The 18,690-nt window shown below is 44.4% G+C and overlaps 1 long non-coding RNA gene across 3 annotated transcripts; it reads right to left on the minus strand.

The window, feature by feature from the left end:
- Positions 1-14,597: 14,597 nt before the first annotated feature.
- On the minus strand, positions 14,598-18,690 carry LOC125540456. 3 transcript variants are annotated; one of them, XR_007297317.1, is made up of 5 exons: positions 18,639-18,653; positions 17,153-17,211; positions 16,888-17,045; positions 16,287-16,411; positions 14,598-14,960 (listed from the first exon to the last, which is right to left on the minus strand). It is a non-coding gene; the product is annotated as an uncharacterized LOC125540456 (long non-coding RNA). The 3 variants fall into 3 exon arrangements; XR_007297315.1 differs by having other exon boundaries at positions 17,133-17,211; XR_007297316.1 differs by lacking the exon at positions 16,888-17,045 and having other exon boundaries at positions 18,639-18,690.

The following is an 18,690-nucleotide window of genomic DNA, read 5'->3' on the forward strand; positions in this document are numbered from 1 at the left end:
TGACTTATACATGTTCCTATAACTATGAGATTATGTAACTCCCATGTGCCGGAGGAACGCTTTGTGTGCTACCAAACGTCACAACGTCACAATGTTTTGATGTACCGAAGGTTGTTCGGAGTCCCGGATGTGATCACGGACATGACGAGGAGTCTCGAAATGGTCGAGACATAAAGATTGATATATTGGACGGCTATATTCGGACACCGGAAGTGTTCCGGGTGATTTCGGAGAAAACCGGAAAGCCGGAGGGTTACCGGAACCCCCCCCCCCCCGGGAGAAGTAATGCGCCATATGGGCCTTAGTGGAGAGAGAGAGGGGCAGCCAAAGGTGGGCCGCGCGCCTCCTCCCCCCTGGTCCGAATTGGGCTAGGAGAGGGGGGCGGCGCCCCCCTTTCCTTCTCCCTCCCCACTTCTTTCCCCCTCCTAGTAGGGGTCCTACTCCTACTAGGAGGAGGACTCCTCCTTGGCGAGCCATAGGGGCCGGCCGGCCTCCTCCTCTCTTGAACCTTTATATACGGAGGCAGGGGCACCCCAGAAACACACAAGTTGATCCACGTGATCATATTCTTAGCCGTGTGCGGCGCCCCCTGCCACCATAGTCCTCGATAATATTGTAGCGGTGCTTAGGCGAAGCCCTGTGATAGTAGTACATCAAGATCGTCACCACGCCGTCGTGCTAATGGAACTCTTCCCCGACACTTTGCTGGATCGGAGTCCGGGGATCGTCATCGAGCTGAACGTGTGCTAAAACTCGGAGGTGCCATAGTTTCGGTGCTTGATCGGTCGGGCCGTGAAGATGTGCGACTACATCAACCGCGTTGTCATAACGCTTCCACTGTCGGTCTACAAGGGTACGTAGATCACACTCTCCCCTCGTTGCTATGCATCACCATGATCTTGCGTGTGCGTAGGAATTTTTTTGAAATTACTACGTTCCCCAACAGTGGCATCCGAGCCTAGGTTTTATGTGTTGATGTTATATGCACGAGTAGAACACAAGTGAGTTGTGGGCGATATAAGTCATACTGCTTACCAGCATGTCATACTTTGGTTCGGCGGTATTGTTGGATGAAGCGGCCCGGACCGACATTACGCGTACGCTTACGCGAGACCGGTTCTCCCGACGTGCTTTGCACATAGCTGGCTTGCGGGTGACAGTTTCTCCAACTTTAGTTGAACCGAGTGTGGCTACGCCCGGTCCTTGCGAAGGTTAAAACAGCACCAAATTGACAAACTATCGTTGTGGTTTTGATGCGTAGGTAAGATTGGTTCTTGCTTAAGCCCGTAGCAGCCACGTAAAACTTGCAACAACAAATTAGAGGACGTCTAACTTGTTTTTGCAGGGCATGTTGTGATGTGATATGGTCAAGACATGATGCTGAATTTTATTGTATGAGATGATCATGTTTTGTAACCGAGTTATCGGCAACTGGCAGGAGCCATATGGTTGTCGCTTTATTGTATGCAATGCAATCGCGCTGTAATGCTTTACTTTATCACTAAGCGGTAGCGATAGTCGTGGAAGCATAAGATTGGCGAGACGACAACGATGCTACGATGGAGATCAAGGTGTCGCGCCGGTGACGATGGTGATCATGACGGTGCTTCGGAGATGGAGATCACAGGCACAAGATGATGATGGCCATATCATATCACTTATATTGATTGCATGTGATGTTTATCTTTTATGCATCTTATCTTGCTTTGATTGACGGTAGCATTATAAGATGATCTCTCACTAAAATTATCAAGAAGTGTTCTCCCTGAGTATGCACCGTTGCGAAAGTTCTTCGTGCTGAGACACCACGTGATGATCGGGTGTGATAGGCTCTACGTTCAAATACAACGGGTGCAAAACAGTTGCACACGCGGAATACTCAGGTTATACTTGACGAGCCAAGCATATGCAGATATGGCCTCGGAACACGGAGACCGAAAGGTCGAGCGTGAATCATATAGTAGATATGATCAACATAGTGATGTTCACCAATGAAACTACTCCATCTCACGTGATGATCGGACATGGTTTAGTTGATTTGGATCACGTAATCACTTAGAGGATTAGAGGGATGTTTATCTAAGTGGGAGTTCTTAAGTAATATGATTAATTGAACTTTAATTTATCATGAACTTAGTCCTGGTAGTATTATCATATCTATGTTGTAGATCAATAGCTCGCGTTGTTGCTTTCATATGTTTATTTTGATATGTTCCTAGAGAAAATTGTGTTGAAAGATGTTAGTAGCAATGATGCGGATTGGATCCGCGATCTGAGGTTTATCCTCATTGCTACACAGAAGAATTATGTCCTTGATGCACCGCTAGGTGACAGACCTATTACAGGAGCAGATGCAGACGTTATGAACATTTGGCTAGCTCAATATGATGACTACTTGATAGTTTAGTGCACCATGCTTAACGGCTTAGAATCGGGACTTCAAAGACGTTTTGAACGTCATGGACCATATGAGATGTTCCAGGAGTTGAATTTAATATTTCAAGCAAATACCCGAGTTGAGAGATATGAAGTCTCCAACAAGTTCTATAGCTAAAAGATGGAGGAGAATCGCTCAACTAGTGAGCATGTGCCCAGATTGTCTGAGTACTACAATCGCTTGTATCAAGTGGGAGTTAATCTTCCAGATAAGATAGTGATTGACAGAATTCTCTAGTCACCATCACCAAGTTAATAGAACTTCGTGATGAACTATGATATGCAAGGGATAACGGAAATGATTCCCAAGCTCTTCGTAATGCGGAAATTGATCGAGAAAAACATCAAGTGTTGATGGTAGACAAGACCACTAGTTTCAAGAAAAGGGCAGAGGGAAGAAGGGGAACTTCAAAAAGAACAGCAAGCAAGTTGCTGCTCAAGTGAAGAAGCCCAAGTCTGATCCTAAGCCTGAAACTAAGTGCTTCTACTGCAAAGGGACTGGTCACTGGAAGCGGAACTACCCCAAGTGATTGGCAGATAAGAAGGATGGCAAAGTGATCATAAGTATATTTGATATACATGTTATTGGTGTGTACTTTACTAGTGTTTATAGCAACCCCTCAGTATTTGATACTAGTTCAGTTGCTAAGATTAGTAACTCGAAACGGGAGTTGCAGAATAAAGACTAGTTAAGGGTGAAGTGACGATGTGTGTTGGAAGTGGTTCTAAGATTGATATGATCATCATCGCACACTCCCTATACTTTCGGGATTAGTGTTGAACCTGAGTAAGTGTTATTTGGTGTTTGCGTTGAGCATGAATATGATTTGATCATGTTTATTGTAATACGGTTATTCATTTAAGTAAGAGAATAAATTGTTGTTCTGTTTAAATGAATAAAACCTTATATGGTTACACACCCAATGAAAATAGTTCATTGGATCTCGATCGTAGTGATACACATAATCATAATATTGAAACCAAAAGATGCAAAGTTAATAATGATAGTGCAACTTATTTGTGGCACTGCCGTTTAGGTCATATTGGTGTAAAGCGCATCAAGAAACTCCATGCTGATGGGATTTTGGAATCACTTGATTATGAATCACTTGATGCTTGCGAACCATGCCTCATGGGCAAGATGACTAAGACTCCGTTCTCCGGAGCGAGCAACTGACTTATTGGAAATAATACATACTGATGTATGCGGTCCGATGAGTGTTAAGGCTCACGGCAAGTATTGTTATTTTCTGAACTTCACAGATGATTTGAGCAGATATGGGTATATCTACTTGATGAAACATAAGTCTGAAACATTTGAGAAGTTCAAAGAATTTCAGAGTGAAGTGGAAAATCATCGTGACAAGAAAATAAAGTTTCTACGATCTGATCGCGGAGAAAAATATTTGAGTTAGGAGTTTGGTCTTCAGTTAAAACAATGTGGAATAGTTTCACAAACTCATGCCACATGGAACACTACAGCATAATGGTGTGTCCGAACGTCATAACCGTACTTTATTGGATATAGTGCAATCTATGATGTCTCTTACCGATCTACCACTATCGTTTTGGGGTTATGCATTAGAGACAGCTGCATTCACATTAAAAGGGCACCATCTAAATCTGTTGAGACGACACCGTATGAACTGTGGTTTGGCAAGAAACCAAAGTTGTCGTTTCTCAAAGTTTGGGGTTGCAATGCTTATGTGAAAAAGTTTCATCCTGATAAGCTCAAACCCAAATCGGAAAAGTGTGTCTTCATAGGATACCGAAAAAGTTACTGTTGGGTACACCTTCTATCACAGATCCGAAGGCAAGAATTTTGTTGCTAAATTCGGAAACTTTCTGGAGAAGGAGTTTCTCTCGAAAGAAGTGAGTGGGAGGAAAGTAGAACTTGATGAGGTAACTGTACCTGCTCCATAATTGGAAAGTAGTTCATCACAGAAATATGTTCCTGTGACTCCTGCACCAATTAGTGAGGAAGATAACGATGATGATCATTTAACTTCGGATCAAGTTACTACCAAACCTCGTAGGTCAACCAGTGTGAGATCCGCACGAGAGTGGTAAGGTAATCCTATTCTGGAGGTCATGTTACTTGACCATGACGAACCTACGAACTATGAGGAAGCGATGATGAGCCTAGATTTCGATAAATGGCTTGAGGCCATGAAATCTGAGATATGATCCATGTATGAGAACAAAGTATGGACTTTGGTTGACTTGCCCGATGATCGGCAAGCAATTGAGAATAAATGGATCTTCAAGAGGAAGACGGACGCTGATAGTAGTGTTACTATCTACAAAGCTAGAATTGTCGCAAAAGGTTTTCGACAAGTTCAAGGTGTTGACTACGATGAGAGTTTCTCACTCGTATCTATGCTTGAGTCTGTCCGAATCATGTTAGTAATTGCCGCATTTTATGAAATCTGGCGAATGGATAAACAAAACTGCATTCCTTAATGGATTTGTTAAAGAAGAGTTGTATATGATGCAACCAGAAGGTTTTGTCAATCCGAAAGGTGCTAACATAATGTGCAAACTCCAGCGATCCATCTGTGGACTGGTGCAAGCATCTCGGAGTTGGAATATATGCTTTGATGAGTTGATCAAAGCATATAGTTTTATATAGACTTGCGGTGAAGCCTGTATTTACAAGAAAGTGAGTGGGAGCACTACAGCATTTCTGATAAGTATATGTGAATGACATATTGTTGATCAGAAATAATGTAGAATTATTCTGTAAAGCATAAAGGAGTGTTTGAAAGGAGTTTTTGAAAGAAAGACTTCGGTGAAGCTGCTTACATATTGAGCTTCAAGATCTATAGAGATAGATCAAGACACTTGATAAGTTTTTTCAATGAGTACATAGCTTGACAAGATTTTGAAGTAGTTCAAAATGAAGCAGTCAAAGAAAGAGTTCTTGCCTGTATTACAAGGTGTGAAGTTGAGTAAGACTCAAAGCCCGACCACGGCAGAAGATAGAAAGAGAATGAAAGTCATTCCCTATGCCTTGGCCATAGGTTCTATAAAGTATGTCATGCTGTATACCAGATCTATTGTACACCCTGCACTGATTTGGCAAGGGAGTACAATAGTGATCTAGAAGTAGATCACTGGACAACGGTCAGAATTATCCTTAGTGAAATAAGGATATGTTTCTCGATTATGGATGTGACAAAAAGGTTCGTCGTAAAGGGTTACGTCGATGCATGTTTTTGACACTGATCCAGATGATTCTAAGTCTCAATCTAGATACATATTGAAAGTGGGAGCAATTAGCTAGAGTAGCTCCGTGCAGAGCATTGTAGACATAGAATTTTGCAAAATACATACGGATCTGAATTTGGCAGGCCCGTTGACTAAATTTCTCTCACAAGCAAAACATGATCACACTTTGGGTGTTAATTACATAGCGATGTGAACTAGATTATTGAATCTAGTAAACCCTTTGGGTGTTAGTCACATGGAGATGTGAACCAATCACATAAAGATGTGAACTATTGGTGTTAATCACATAGCGATGTGAATTAGATTATTGACTCTAGTGCAAGTGGGAGACTGAAGGAAATATGCCCTAGAGGCAATAATAAAGTTATTATTTATTTCCTTATTTCATGATAAATGTTTATTATTTCATTCTAGAATTTTATTAACCGGAAACATAATACAAGTGTGAATACATACACAAACAGAGTGTCACTAGTATGCCTCTACTTGACTAGCTCGTTAATCAAAGATGGTTATGTTTCCTAACCATGGACAAAGAGTTGTTATTTGATTAACGGGATCACATCATTAGTTGAATGATCTGATTGACATGACCCATTCCATTAGCTTAGCATCCGATCGTTTAGTATGTTGCTATTGCTTTCTTCATGACTTATACATGTTCCTATAACTATGAGATTATGTAACTCCCGTGTGCCGGAGGAACACTTTGTGTGCTACCAAACGTCACAACGTAACTGGGTGATTATAAAGGTACTCTACAGGTGTCTCCAAAGGTACATGTTGGGTTGACGTATTTCGATATTAGGATTTGTCACTCCGATCGTCGGAGAGGTATCTCTGGGCCCTCTCGGTAATGCACATCACTTAAGCCTTGCAAGCAATGCAACTAATGAGTTAGTTGCGAGATGATGTATTACAGAACGAGTAAAGAGACTTGCCGGTAATGAGATTGAACTAGGTATTGGATACCGACGATCGAATCTCGGGCAAGTAACATAGCGATGACAAAAGGAACAACGTATGTTGTTATGCGGTCTGACCGATAAAGATCTTCGTAGAATATGTAGGAGCCAATATGGGCATCCAGGTCCCGCTATTGGTTATTGACCGGAGACATGTCTCGGTCATGTCTACATTGTTCTCGAACCCGTAGGGTCCGCACGCTTAAGGTTTCGATGACAGTTATATTATGAGTTTATACGTTTTGATGTACCGAATGTTGTTCGGAGTCCCGGATGTGATCACGGACATGACGAGGAGTCTCAAAATGGTCGAGACATAAAGATTGATATATTGGACGGCTATATTCGGACACCGGAAGTGTTCCGGGTGATTTCGGAGAAAACCGGAAAGCCGGAGGGTTACCGGAACCCCCCGGGAGAAGTAGCCATATGGGCCTTAGTGGAGAGAGAGAGGGGCAGCCAAAGGTGGGCCGCGCGCCTCCTCCCCCTGGTCTGAATTGGGCTAGGAGAGGGGGGGCGGCGCCCCCCTTTCCTTCTCCCTCCCCACTTTTCCCCCCTCCTAGTAGGAGTCCTACTCCTACTAGGAGGAGGACTCCTCCTTGGCGAGCCATAGGGGCCGGCTGGCCTCCTCCTCTCTTGAACCTTTATATACGGAGGCAGGGGCACCCCAGAAACACACAAGTTGATCCACGTGATCATATTCTTAGCCGTGTGCGGCGCCCCCTGCCACCATAGTCCTCGATAATATTGTAGCGGTGCTTAGGCAAAGCCCTGTGACAGTAGTACATCAAGATCGTCACCACGCTGTCGTGCTAACGGAACTCTTCCCCGACACTTGCTGGATCAGAGTCCGGGGATCGTCATCGAGCTGAACGTGTGCTAAAACTCGGAGGTGCCGTAGTTTCGGTGCTTGATCGGTCGGGCCGTGAAGACGTACGACTACATAGACCGCGTTGTCATAACGCTTCCGCTGTTGGTCTACAAGGGTACGTAGATCACACTCTCCCCTCGTTGCTATGCATCACCATGATCTTGCGTGTGCGTAGGAAATTTTTTGAAATTACTACGTTCCCCAACAAGTAGTACATCACAGAAAACTGTTTCTGCGACACCTACACCAATTAGTGAGGAAGCTAATGATAATGATCATGAAACTTCGGGACAAGATACTACTGAACCTCGTAGATCAACCAGAGTGAGATCCGCGCCAGAGTGGTACGGTAATCCTGTTCTAGAAATCATGCTGCTAGATCATGATGAACCTACGAACTATGAAGAAGCGATGGTGAGCCCAGATTCCGCAAAATGGCTTGAAGCCATGAAATCTGAGATGGGATCCATGTATGAGAACAAAGTATGGACTTTGGTTGACTTGCCCGGTGATCGGCAAGCAATTGAGAATAAATGGATTTTCAAGAAGAAGACTAACGCTGACGGTAATATTACTGTCTACAAAGCTCGACTTGTCGCAAAAGGTTTTCGACAAGTTCAAGGGGTTGACTACGATGAGACCTTCTCACCCGTAGCCATGCTTAAGTCTGTCCGAATCATGTTAGCAATTGCCGCATTTTATAATTATGAAATTTGGCAGATGGATGTCAAAACTGCATTTCTGAATGGATTTCTGGAAGAAGAGTTGTATATGATGCAACCGGAAGGTTTTGTCGATCCAAAGGGAGCTAACAAAGTGTGCAAGCTCCAGCAATGCATTTATGGACTGGTGCAAGCCTCTCGGAGTTGGAATAAACGCTTTGATAGTGTGATCAAAGCATTTGGTTTTATACAGACTTTCAGAGAAGCCTGTATTTACAAGAAAGTGAGTGGGAGCTCTGTAGCGTTTCTGATATTATATGTAGATGACATATTACTGATTGGGAATGATATAGAATTTCTGGATAGCATAAAGGGATACTTGAATAAGAGTTTTTCAATGAAAGACCTCGGTGAATCTGCTTACATATTAGGCATAAAGATCTATAGAGATAGATCAAAACACTTAATTGGACTTTCACGAAGCACATACCTTGACAAAATTTTGAAGAAGTTCAAAATGGATCAAGCAAAGAAAGGGTTCTTGCCTGTGTTACAAGGTGTTAAGTTGAGTCAGAGTCAATGCCCGACCACTGCAGAAGATAGAGAGAAAATGAAAGATGTTCCCTATGCTTCAGCCATAGGCTCTATCATGCATGCAATGCTGTGTACCAGACCTGATGTGTTCCTTGCTATAAGTTTAGTAGGGAGGTACCAAAGTAATCCAGGAGTGGATCACTGGACAGCGGTCAAGAACATCCTGAAATACCTGAAAAGGACTAAGGATATGTTTCTCGTATATGGAGGTGACGAAGAGCTCATTGTAAACGGTTACGTTGATGCAAGCTTTGACACTGATCTGGACGATTCTAAATCGCAAACCGGATATGTGTTTACATTAAATGGTGGATCTGTCAGTTGGTGCAGTTCAAAACAAAGCGTCGTGGCGGGATCTACATGTGAAGCAGAGTACATAGCTGCTTCGGAAGCAGCAAACGAAGGAGCCTGGATGAAGGAGTTCATATCCGATCTAGGTGTCATACCTAGTGCATCGGGTCCAATGAAAATCTTTTGTGACAATACTAGTGCAATTGCCTTGGCAAAGGAATCCAGATTTCACAAGAGAACCATGCACATCAAGAGACGCTTCAATTCCATCTGGGATCTAGTCCAGGTGGGAGACATAGAGATTTGCAAGATACATACGGAGCTGAATGTAGCAGACCCATTGACTAAGCCTCTTCCACGAGCAAAACATGATCAGCACCAAAGCTCCATGGGTGTTAGAATCATTACTGTGTAATCTAGATTATTGACTCTAGTGCAAGTGGGAGACTGAAGGAAATATGCCCTAGAGGCAATAATAAAGTTATTATTTATTTCCTTATATCATGATAAAAGTTTATTATTCGTGCTAGAATTGTATTAACCAGAAACATAATACATGTGTGAATACATAGACAAACAGAGTGTCACTAGTATGCCTCTACTTGACTAGCTCATTAATCAAAGATGGTTATGTTTCCTAACCATTGACAAAGAGTTGTCATTTGATTAACGGGATCACATCATTAGTTGAATGATCTGATTGACATGACCCATTCCATTAGCTTAGCATCCGATCGTTTAGTATGTTGCTATTGCTTTCTTCATGACTTATACATGTTCCTATAACTATGAGATTATGTAACTCCCGTGTGCCGGAGGAACACTTTGTGTGCTACCAAACGTCACAACGTAACTGGGTGATTATAAAGGTACTCTACAGGTGTCTCCAAAGGTACATGTTGGGTTGACGTATTTCGAGATTAGGATTTGTCACTCCAATCGTCGAAGAGGTATCTCTGGGCCCTCTCGGTGATGCACATCACTTAAGCCTTGCAAGCAATGCAACTAATGAGTTAGTTGCGAGATGATGTATTACAGAACGAGTAAAGAGACTTGCCGGTAACGAGATTGAACTAGGTATTGGATACCGACGATCGAATCTGGGGCATGTAACATACCGAAGACAAAAGGAACAACGTATGTTGTTATGCGGTCTGACCGATAAAGATCTTCATAGAATATGTAGGAGCCAATATGGGCATCCAGGTCCCCCTATTGGTTATTGACCGCAGACATGTCTCGGTCATGTCTACATTGTTCTCGAACCCGTAGGGTCCGCACGCTTAAGGTTTCGATGACAGTTATATTATGAGTTTATACGTTTTGATGTACCGAAGGTTGTTCGGAGTCCCAGATGTGATCATGGACATGACGAGGAGTCTTGAAATGGTCGAGACATAAAGATTGATATATTGGACGGCTATATTCGGACACCGGAAGTGTTCTGGGTGATTTCGGAGAAAACCGGAAAGCCGGAGGGCTACCGGAACCCTCCGGGAGAAGTAATGGGCCATATGGGCCTTAGTGGAGAGAGAGAGGGGCAGCCAAAGGTGGGCCGCGCGCCTCCTCCCCCCTGGTCCGAATTGGGCTAGGAGAGGGGGGGCGGCGCCCCCCTTTCCTTCTCCCTCCCCACTTCTTTCCCTTGACGCGCCATAGGGGCCGGCCGGCCTCCTCCTCTCTTGAACCTTTATATACGGAGGCAAGGGGCACCCCAAAAACGAACAAGTTGATCCACGTGATCATATTCTTAGCCGTGTGCGGCGCCCCCTGCCAACATAGTCCTTGATAATATTGTAGCGGTGCTTAGGCAAAGCCCTGCGACAGTAGTACATCAAGATCGTCACCACGCCGTCGTGCTGACGGAACTCTTCCCCGACACTTTGCTGGATCGGAGTCCGGGGATCGTCATCGAGCTGAACGTGTGCTAAAACTCGGAGGTGTCGTAGTTTCGGTGCTTGATCGGTCGGGCCGTGAAGACGTACGACTACATCAACCGCGTTGTCATAACGCTTCCGCTGTCGGTCTACAAGGGTACGTCGGTCACACTCTCCCCTCGTTGCTATGCATCACAATGATCTTGCGTGTGCGTAGGAAATTTTTTGAAATTACTACGTTCCCCAACAGCACAAGCAACCGAAAATGCGAAGCTCGGTGTAGGAAGGTGGCGTGCCGAACAAAAGATGATGAGAAGCAAAATTCCCACGAGTGCGACAGGGACGGATGTTGAGGAGTAGTGATGCGGTGGCGAGCGCGTCAGGCCAGAAACGTGGTGGCACGTTGGCGTGAAAGAGGAGGGTGCGAACGCAGTCATTAAGAGTGTGTGAAGCACGCGCTCAACGCGGCCATTTTGTTTCGAAGTGTACGGGCAAGTGAGACGAAAAATCATGCCGTGTGTGGCGAGAAGGTTGCGGATTGCAAGATTATCAAACTCCTTCCCGTTGTCTGTTTGGAGTGCATGAATGGGGCGACCAAACTGCGTGGAGACATAGGAGTAGAATGCGGTGAGAGTGGCAACAGAATCCGACTTTCGTCGCAACGGGAAGGTCCACACATAGTGCGAAAAATCATCAAGGATAACAAGATAATAGAGATAGCCCGTGTTACTTGCAACAGGAGAGGTCCAAACATCACTATGAATTAACTCAAATGGGTATGAAGCAACATGCGAGGAAGTGCTAAAGGGTAAACGAGTATGTTTGCCGAGACGACAAGCATGACAAGTGTGATCGTCGATCTTATTACACGTGAATGAAAAATTGCGAAGAATATGATGAAGGGTGGCAGGGTTGGGATGAGCGAGACGAGCATGCCAAAGGTCCACTCCAGCAGAAAGCGCCATGGGTGCAGCGACGGAGGATGTGGAGGAGTGGACCGGGTAGAGATCGTCGGGGCTGTCACATCGGTGGAGCACCATCCAGGTACGGGCATCCTTAACAGAAAAGCCAAACATGTCAAATTCAACGGTGACAGGATTTTCTCGTGTAAGAGAACGAACAGAAACAAGATTTTTAATGATGTCAGGTGAAACGAGTACGTTAGAAAGATGTAATGGAACGGAGTTAGAAGGAAAAGCAGCATGGCCGACATGAGTGATGGGCATGGAAGAACCGTCGCCCACGGTAATGCGAGCAGCAGTGTGAACAGGGTGAGCAGTAAGAAGGTTACCGGGGTTGGCGGCCATGTGAGTCGTGGCTCCGGTGTCCATGTACCAGTCGCCACCGCTGGTGTACTGCTGTGGCATGGGGGCGGTGTGGAGGGCCGCTAGCAGAGCGGGAACCCATGGTGCCGGCGGGAGGGCCGGGGCCGACGGCAGAGGCTGTGGCGGCGGCGCCACGAGCCCACCGGCCGGAGGCAGCCCATAGGCCGCCGAGGGGCCGTAGAGCGGCGCCGGTGGATACGCCTGAGGGGCCGCGTACAAAGCCTGATGAGGGGCCGGGCGGGTGCCAAAAACACCGGGGACGGGGGCACGCGGTATGGGCATGGAGTATGCGTGAACAACCCCCGTCCAAGGGTTCTGGCCGGCCTGCCAGGGCGGAGATGGGAGCGGGTGCTGCGGTTGGCGCGGCGCCCCGCCAAGGGCAGCTGGTGGCTGCTGCTGCTGCTTGCGGCCACCTCGGCCACGACGCCCGCCCCGGCGCTGCTGCTGCTCGGCGGGGGGCGGCGGAGGGGCCTGCGGCGGCGTGGGATATGGGAACCTGGGCGGCGGCTGCACGTGGAGGGGCCCCTGGGCGGGCCGCGGCGGGGGAGCCGGAGCGGTGGGCGGCGCACCGCCGCGGGTTCCGGCGGTGAGAGCCGTATGGGTGGCCCGGGCGCGCGACATCCGCATCCTCTTCTCCTCCGGCTTCAGGTACACGATGATCTTGGGGAAGCTGGGGTTGGTGATGAGAGGGATGTTGGAGGCGGCGTTCCTGAAGTCTTCGTTCAGGCCGACGATGAGGGTGCTGAGGAGGAGCTCGTCGGAGACCTTCTCGCCGAGGTCACGGAGCTCGTCAACAAGCTTCTTGAGGCGCATGGAATAATCGTCGACCGACGAGTCAAGCTGCTGGGACCCAAAAAACTCGCCGTGCAAGAAGACCTTGCGTTGGAGCGCGTTGTCGGTGAAGAGGCCGTTGAGCTTAGTCCAAACGGTGTGCGCGTCATCATTGGCGGAGACCACCGTGTGGAAGAGGTCCTTCAAGATGGTGGTGTAGAACCAGCGGATAAGAGTGGCGTCGATGGACGTCCACTCCTCATCGTCCTCCATGAAGCAAGAGTCCACGGAGCCATCGATGTGATCCCGGAGATTGTACTCACGGAACACAAGGGAGAAGTACGTCTTCCAGGCATAGTAGGTGGAGGTGAGTTGATCGAGGACGACGGGAACCCGGGCGAGGATATTGAGATCACGGATGACGACGGGATCGGGGCCGTCGAAGGGGTTGGTGCGGCAGCTGCAGGTGGTACCGGGGGAGGCCATGGCCGAGAGGGGAGGGCGGCGGCGCATGGTGAAGCGGCGCGGCGGGAAGGATGGCGGCGCGGCGCGGGTGGCGGCACTGCGGGTTGCGGGCGGAAGCGCGAGGCGGCGGCAGCACACAGGGGGGCGGCGGCGCGGCGGCGAGCAGACGCGGCGGCGGCGGTGGTAGGAGTTAGGGTTAGGATCGTAGGTATGATACCATGTTGGAAACGAATATTTTGGCAATGCAACTCGATGTATTGATCGGTTCATAGCACACGTATATATGGAATACAAAGTGGGCCACAACCTCAACTATACAATGACTAAGAGGTGGGCCGGACTATACAATATACCTGCACAACCCATATATTCAACAAGGAATTCTTATTCCTCACCCCAGCCAAGTCGTGTAGGCACATGCAATCTGCACGTATGCCAACCGTGGAGGCTTCTGTTCTGAGGTAATTTACAAGGCAACTGGGGTAAGATTATAGCGTGTAGGCTGGTGAGATAATATACAATATAACAGAGGTAAGATTACAGCGTGGGCTTCAGCCTGGCACGCCCGAAACAACCGTAAGAGAAATTGGCCTGCGATGTAAAATTACTACGAGGTAAGGTGAGCAACCAACTCAGCCGAAATGTTTTTTATGTTATAGTATTTTATTGTGGCATGGGTGTGCTTCAGCCTGGCACAAGTTTAGATGATAAACTGTATATAGGCTACTTAAATGCTACTCGTTAATTATTATTTATATGTATTGGAATTGGTTCAGACAAAAAAAGAAGCTAATTTTTTTAACTCCTAAACAAACTCGTAAAATACCGCAATCATGTGAAGAGACACACAGATCTGTCTGGTCTCAAAAGTACAGTTTATCTATCTAGCATGCGCCAAGTTCATGGAGCATTGTGCCCGTTCTTCATCGTTCTCATTTTTCTCTTACCAGTGGTTGTTTCATGACAAGACAGATAATCTTAGCTCACATTCTGTCTAGCTTTTGGTGGTACAGAACTGTAAGCCATGCTGCAGAGCTTATAGCATTATTCTACAACCAAATCGAGATGGATACTCTCCGGTTTTCAGAATGCTCAAAAAGACAAGCTTCCCGTAACTCTTTAACTGGTTTGTTCTGGGCAGTAGAATTTACATTTGAAGAGAAGGATGAAGCATTTGCTGATCCAGAAGGTTTAAGTTAACATTGCAGGTAAGATGTTCCAAGGATTCTCCACAGCTATGTTTGCATGCTTAATGTTCTTCCAAAGTTAATTTCGATACACATTAATTGTGCAGGTTAGTAATGCAGCATGGTAAGAAGGCCTATCTATAAGGGTAGAGAGCCCTCTTCCATGTCTTGACGTCGATATGTCTCAGATGCTTGACACATCGATCCTGACCATCACCATTGTCTCATTCTTTGCATACCGTCAGCAACTCCATTCCTAGAGATGTTTGCATCTTAGGCTTGAGCTACCTACAGTGTAAATAAAACTGATTATGGTTCACCGAGAATTTCATATTTACTGATTAGAGTATAGGGAACAATAAGCGGCATCAATGAAGCACATCCTAGGGGCATAAGGTTAAAGAAATAATGTGTTGAAACAAACAATATGTTGATATGCATATGCAATTCCGACAGAGAAATCATTTTGTAACTACGGGTATGTATATGCATGGAGTTTCAGAACAAATAAACATTAGCCAAGAAGAAAATGAATGGATATTTGTTAACAAAGTAATAGTGTTCTTGTTAACTTGCAAGAGATGATCGGCAACAAAACAGAAGATTGTAGAAAATGCTAAGAATAAATAAAAAACTTACAATCCTTAGTCCAAGTTTTGCTTCTCAAAGAAATGAAGCGCTCACTCTCTTAGAATTTGGTGCAAAACTTACTACAATCTGAGAAATAAGCTTGTAATTTTGCCCAAAACAACTAAATTTGTGGATGAAATCAAAATCGAACACATGGTCTAATTTTCATTCTGTTTGGAACATTCGGTACAATTTGGCATCCGCTTTCTCAAAGTATAATGTTTCTTTGTTGTTTTATGAGCATTAACATCAAAGGTTATGCCAGAAAATAGCACATATGATGCTGTTCAACGAGATGCGATGTTGTAGATTTATGATCTAGATGCTGACGTAAGTGCACAACAAACAATCTTGGTCGATAATACTCCAGAAGCACATTTACACATAAAGTCTGGTTTATGCTAGGGAAAATTAATAAGGAATAACATCAACGAACAATACATTTTCAAAGCTTTACAAGTTACATACACTGACAGACTTGCATGCATGCTTGAAAAAATTAGAGCAGATACCCCTTTTCAAGTACCAGTATATACATATACACCCAGCCCTTCCAGAAAAAAACGACATTAGATTTTCTACCTCTCTATATGAGTATAAACCTTTTAATTCACTGCATATACCATTTTCTTGAATGGAACTGAGGTAATGTCCAGTAGAAGTTTCTAGATTATTTTGTTATCCAGTCAAATAGATCAAGAAATATTGAATGCCCTTGATGGTACCAAAAATAAATAAAAATCCGACTCACAACTATGGTGGAGGGGCTAATCGAAGAATGGGTGTTCACACCAAGATCTGTGTGAAGTTAAGCAGGTTTTGAATCTAGTCAGACCCTATGTGCCCCAAATCATATTTAGGATAAGCAATCAAGTATATATACTCCACCAACTAAACAATTTGCTAAGAGAAAATTTTATAAAGCTTTAATATAGATGCATCTGAAGTCATGAACTAGTTCGGCGGAACACTTTTTTGATATACCTGTCATAGTGCCTTGATTGTCGACAGGAGATGCTTTCTTCTGAATATGCAATAGATAATTGAGCTTTGTCGGTGTCGATTGCTGCTGATATCTCGGCGTGACCAAGTCCCGTTGAGCATCCTTTCTGATTTAAATCCCAGGAAGATTTGGATAAAGAGAAAACAGGAACAAGAACAACATGAAATTTGACAATTAAAAACTTAAAAGAAGGAACACCAGATATTATATACTACAAACATGCAAAGGTAAAGAGACCCTCCAGGGAGAAGTAATTGTTGCACTTCAACACCCAGAGTAAACCTCAATAGTCAAAACACCTTAAAGAGCAACAGTTCTAATACGGAATACAACTCTAGTTTCATTAGCTATCTCTGTAATAATTTATAAAATCAATTTCCACGCAATGTTCCTATCATCAATGAACTGTCTATATGAAACGTATAAGAACTACTTGATGTATATTAATAACAGATCCATCTTTCCATACCAGCAAATTACTAATTAAAATCCCAGGATTTTTTTCCCAATTAAATACCAGCTTCTCGTGTGAATATATATACAATAGGGAGCAAAGTTAAAAATTCACTGAAGAGAACGGACCTTGCTATTTTTGGACTTCTCGATCAACAAATGATTTTGATTGCTGACCGATACATGCACAAATTAGTAATTCCAGAAAATTTACCAAGCAAAAATCCAGAATCGTTTTGCAACTACGGATGCCTAGTGCACTCAGTTGATCTTGAGTAACCTAAAATCTGTAGACAGTAGACACTCGTATGAATTCCTTACCAAAAAAAAAAATGCATGAATTGACAAGATTCTGGAGATACTAGAAATCGTACATGCATGCAAATTAGTTAACCTGGGTGGAAATGAAGGCAGCCGTGGGACAGCTTGTAGGCTTACGAGTCGATGACCTTCCTGCAAGGCAATTAAGCACATCGATCAGGGTGAGCGAGGATGGAAAGGAGACAAGCACTAGTAGAAAACAGGGCTATGGTCCAGGCCGGCTCAGCCCATTAGTCCCGGTTCAGTCTAGAACCGGGACTAATGTGAGCATTGGTCCCGGTTCGTGCGGCTAAGGCATTAGTCCCGGTTCATCTAGACCTTTTGGTCCCGGTTGGTGGGATGAACCGGGACCAATGGGCCTCGCTCCTGTCCCACAACCATTGGTCCCGGTTCGTGCCACAAACCGGGACTAAAGATTAGACCTTTAGTCCCGGTTTGAGGCACGAACCGGGACTAATGGGGATGAGACCTTTAGTCTCGGTTCGTGCGACGAACCAGTACTAAAGGTCCCATTTTCAAACTATACCCCCCCTGGATCGCCTTTTCAGTTTAAAAAAAATAAAAGAAAATGATGAAAATGTCAAAAAAATAAAAGAAAATAAGTTTCACATGTGATATGTGGTCTAGTTGTTGGGAAAATTTACAAATATGAATTTCGACTTTATTTACAAAATCTCTCTGGAATTTGTAAAATGGGCATAACTTTTGCATACGAACTCGGATGAAAAAGTTTTTTATATGAAAAATCATCTACTCGAAAAGTTACATCCGATGGAGACCGCCTACGGCCTGTTTGCAAATTTCTAGAATCCTCAAATTCCAAAAGGAAAAAAAGTTATGCTCAAATTTCAGTTTTTTAAATTTCAGTTTTTTTAAATACTTATTCAAGAAGTATTAGTGTTACTAAATAATTATTCAAGAATATTAGTGTTATTAAATAATTATTTCACCTTTTTTGAATTTTGGTCAAATCTGGTCAAACTATGGTCAAACTGTGGTCAAACAATGGTCAAACTACTTATTCAAAAATATTAGTGTTACTAAAAAATTATTGTTTTTTAGAACAATAGTTTTAAATTCAAACAGTGAAATATGTGACTTCATGCTCAAGCTAAATTCCTGAGGGTTAATAGGATTGACATCTTACTATTGTCAGGAAAACAACAAATGCAGACTTGGAAATGAGGGAGAATAGAACCCGGAAGTTAAGCGTGCTCAGGCTGGAGTAGTGAGAGGATGGGTGACCGTTCGGGAAGTGAGATGATTTGGAATGATGAGGGGTGATTCGAGATTAAATTGAGCAGTAATGAGGGAGATTAGAGGTTAAAATAATTCAGAAATTTGAAAATAAAAAATTTTCAAAAAGAAATTTTCAAAAAAAATAAAAAAAATTCAAAAAAAAATCAGGAAATTTCCTTTATTACCGGTTGGTGTTACCAACCGGGACTAAAGGTGGACCGGCCACGTGGAGGGCCGGTTCCAGAACCGGGACTAAAGGCCATTATGAATCGGGACTAAAGGCCCTTTTTCTACCAGTGAAGAGGGAGGAGTGGAGAGACCAGGCTTGGAAGCAGGGGATCTCGGGTGCTCGGAGATGAAGTTCGAGCCATC

This window comes from Triticum urartu, chromosome 1, assembly GCF_003073215.2.
Source record: "Triticum urartu cultivar G1812 chromosome 1, Tu2.1, whole genome shotgun sequence".
NCBI lineage: Eukaryota > Viridiplantae > Streptophyta > Magnoliopsida > Poales > Poaceae > Triticum > Triticum urartu.